Source organism: Brienomyrus brachyistius, unplaced genomic scaffold (genome assembly GCF_023856365.1).
Source record: "Brienomyrus brachyistius isolate T26 unplaced genomic scaffold, BBRACH_0.4 scaffold963, whole genome shotgun sequence".
Taxonomy (NCBI): Eukaryota; Metazoa; Chordata; class Actinopteri; order Osteoglossiformes; family Mormyridae; genus Brienomyrus; species Brienomyrus brachyistius.
In genome coordinates this window covers 21,282-25,644 of record NW_026043238.1, presented here as the reverse complement: position 1 = coordinate 25,644, position 4,363 = coordinate 21,282, and positions in this window count along the sequence as shown.

The following is a 4,363-nucleotide window of genomic DNA, read 5'->3' as shown; positions in this document are numbered from 1 at the left end:
AGGTTAAGTCCAGCCTTGGCTTCCAAGCTGACGTTTTTCTACATATGTGCTTGTGTATCATGGACAGTAAGAGGGGGCAGGCAAGGAGAGAATTTCTCTCTTTGGGGATCAATAGAGTGTTGTTATTATAACGTCTAAAACGTATGATGGTCTGTCGATAAATCAATAACAATATCAATGAAGTCAATGTTTATCTAAAGGAATCAGAATTCAGGAAAAGCCAGGGGCCGGACCGAGTGTAGGGGGCGTGGCCAGAGACAGCCTGCTGACTGTTCCAAATCATGGGTGCATGTTACAAGTCCGGAACATATTTTAACTTAGTACTAACTTAGCATCATATTTGATCTGATTCGACTGAATATCCCAGGTTTCCATCTCTCATGCATCTGGTGTGACGTGTTTTCAGACTCTCAGGCTGGCGCAAAGAAATCTTACGGGAATTGAACGTCTCACTCCGGTCAGCTGACAAAAGTTGGTAACCTTGGTATTGTGTGTAGGAGATTCGGTATAACTATAATTTCGTTCTCCATTTACATGCCCGTAGTGTCTTTAACCGGCTGCACAAACTGGATCCGCCTCCATTACGACACAACTTTGCCCTTATTGGCTTAAGAATTTAGTCACATACATGACGTATATCTGCTATTTCTCCCGAGAAGCAGGTAAAGCAGTGGTAACTGCTTTGTAGTTAATTTACCTGGTAAAATTAAGTTTAAATAAATGATATAAATACTGTAATAGTACTCGTGAGCTTTGTTTATTTGTTATTAGTTATTGTAATGTTGCGCTGCTTTATTTGTTTAATCGTCTAGTCTGTGGAGACATTCAAGTTAATCAAATAAGAATTGCACTGTACACTGTACATGACCATAAAAACTTTGTATCCTTGAAATAAATGTTTTTGATCTTTTCCTTGGCAGTTATCTTTTTACACAGGGCCTCTATGTACACGATAGTTTTTTTTTTCACGACTAACAGTATGGATCAGGAGTTGGTTATTGTAAAAGAAGTAATGTGCATGCAGGTGATATTTGTATAGATTTATCCACACCCTTGTAGCAGTGCTGCCATTGCAGTCAGATCTCGCAAACTAGGAGTATTAGTTGTCTTTATTTCTCTTTATTTCTTGACGCCAACCCTCTCCATTAATCCGGGCTTGGGACTGGCACCTACCTGAGCTGGCTTGCTCCCTTAAGTGGCTGGGTTAGGCTAAACTATATATATATATTTACCAAGACTACAATAAAACATCTCGAAATGTGTAGTCTAGCAAAACGCAGTTTAAAGAAGGTAGCCTACCTGGCGAAATTGCAAACAAATTAAGGGCGTTAGGCAGCCTTTCCAAACCGCTTATCCTACTGGATCGCGGGGGGTCTGGAGCCTATCCCGGAAGCAATGGGCACGAGACAGGGAACAACCCAGGATGGCGGGCCAGCCCATCGCAGGGCACACTCACACACTATTCACTCACGCATACACTCCTATGGGCAATTTAGCAACTCCAATTAGCCTCAGCATGTTTTTGGACTGTGGGGGAAACCAGAGTACCCGGAGGAAACCCCACGATGACATGGGTAGAACATGCAAACTCCACACACATGTGACCCAGGTGGAGACTCGAACCCGGGCCCTAGAGGTGTGAGGCAACAGTGCTAACCACTGCACCACCATGCTGCCCCCTAAATGGAAAACCATTAAATACAAAAGGAAAACAAAAGTGCTGTAAGACTGTATACTTATGTGTATGTTAGTAAAGGCTGTAGCTGACACAACGGACCCCCCTAATTAGAAAGGGGTAATTGTACACATGTGGCATCCAGTATGTTCTTCTATAACAGTTTTTTAAAAAAAAAAAAAACTCACATTACACAAATTGGCACTATCAAAACGAGGATTATGGGGAAAATGGGGACTGTGATGGAGATTACATACACGTAGGCATGGTATTTAGTTTTTTTTAATCTGGTCACCTTCCAGAGTAATTGTAAACTAAAACCATCTTCACCCTATTTGATTCTTTATAAATGGACAATCAGTCGTGCAGTAAATGGGGGTATAGAGAGACACAGAGCTTGTCTAACAAGAAACCCTGGGAAGCTAACATTAATAGGGTGGGTATGGATAGCAAAACCATTGATACAGATTACAGATTTATATCTCACCTGAACCCTGGCGGGCTCCGTGCCAATAGGGGTTGGGATTAGGGTTAGTTAACTTAAGTAGTAATATTGATGTGTATATTCTCCTATTCTCCAGTCAGTGAATCGTGAAACGTAATGTTAATATGTTTCTATACCTATATGTTCTGCTTAAAAACCCATAAAGGCAAGCACAGTGTTTAGACATTCTGTTACTTAGACTAGTAAACACTAAGATCCTTCAGCTTTCAATTAACCTGACACAACAGTCTAAACAACAAATGTGTGCCATGTCATTTGTCATCTTTACATCTTGTATCCTTTATATGGTAATTGGATTTTCAAGGTGGAATTGCAGGTCGATCATTTTAAGGATCTAGATGTAAACCTCCCTGGTGTTGCTTTAATATTTTTTTTGCACAATTTGCTTCACACACTTCCTCCAGCAGAGAAGCTTACAATACTACACCCCACCAAATGACTGGATGATGCCTTTTTATTTAAGGTCTGGCTGTGAGCCTCGATTACCGATACACTATCTTCAGGCTCCTGCCGGGATCAGTCAGTATGGTGGACCTTTGGAGGAATGGGTACAAAACCATCAGGAAAGTTTGCAGGTGCTTCAAGAGTATGTGAAGGCTTAGTTGGAGGAACAAGCCACACCACGAAATCGGAAACACAATGAGTTGGTTAATGATTAGGGGTTTGATGAAGGTCAGCTGGTGTGTTTGCGGAACCATGTTCGAGGTAAAATACAGGATCATTGGGATGCCTGTTTGTATATGGTAGTTCGGTGTCCCCAAGATCAGGGTGCAGTTTACTCTGCAACTCCAATGGAGGGGGACGGGGTTGTCCGTCAAGTTCACCGAACAGAGTTGCGTCCAGTACCACAGGGGGTTGTTATGTCAGGGGAAGATGTTCTGGTAATGTCTCCTGAGTCTGGGTTGCCCACAGGGGCAACAGAAATGGAATCGGATGAGGACTCTGTGATTTTACGGGGACAGGGCTGGTGGGAGGGGTCGCAATAGAGCATCCACAAGTAGGCCTCGTATAATGGAGGAGGTTATGTCCCCCCCGAGGTGTAGAGACCAGTTAAACGTTCGGTGAGGTCCACCACTGGTCATCATACCAACCCTTATAAGTTACCACGGTCAGTGAATGATCGTTCGGTTGGGGAGGAAGACCAGTGGTTTGGGGATAGAATTCTTAGCTGTGATCGTTGGGTCATCAATTTCATTTTGGGGGATGGATTGTAGCCAGGCAATTATAGGCAGGTATAGGAACTGCAGTTCGGACTGGAGGCATAGCCGGGGCGAGATGGCTGTGCATGTTCCGATGGTAGGGCATATTGGCAAAGGAGCAGGCACGGGAAAGACAGGCAGGGTCCTGATAGATTTGGTGGAGCATCGGCGGGCATATTGAATTTGCAGTGTAGCAGCCTTTCTGTTTGCTTGTTTCAGGGGTGAACAATCTTATCCGCAAAGGGCCGGTGTGTATGCAGGTTTTCGCTGCAACTCCCTAATTAGATTTCTAATTAGAGGACTGATTAGCTGAAGAGTCCTCATACCTGGTTTTGAAGAGCTGACCTAAAGGTTACCCCAAAAACCTGTTTTTTTTTTGTTTGAATGGGGCAGTGAGTCATGGGGTAAACTACTGTTCTTTAGGGGTTTTCAAGGTGGAATTACGGGTCGATAATTTTAAGGATCAGGTTGTAAACCTCCCTGGTGTTGCTTTAATATGTTTTATCTGAGGTTGTATCGTGTATTATCAAGCCAGCCGGCTTAGTGGCCTCGGGAGCGGGGTTTAGTGGGAGCAGCTGGCTAGTTTTATTTTCTTTTTTGTTTGTGTCTTTTTCTTTGTTGTATGTATATTTTGGGTTCATTATTAGGCAGGCTGGGCCTTTTGGCACCTGTAGTCTGGGTGCTGGATTGCCCATAGGGGTCTTTTTTATTGCTGTGATTTGCTGTGTCATTCACTAGTGTGATTTGTGCTGGATGTGTTTTTAAGGTTGTGCTGTGGCGTGTACCTGAGCAAACTTTGGGCAACCTGTTCTCTTGTTGGCTTTATTGACAAAGGGTGGATTAGTCTAATTACGGCCTGCTACAAATAGCTGCATATAACGTATAAAAAAAATCACCTTATGGGTGCTCCGTAGGGTAGCAAGATCTTGAGTTTTTTTACAGTACTCGGGTACGTTTTAAAATTTTCGACCAATCAGCAAACAT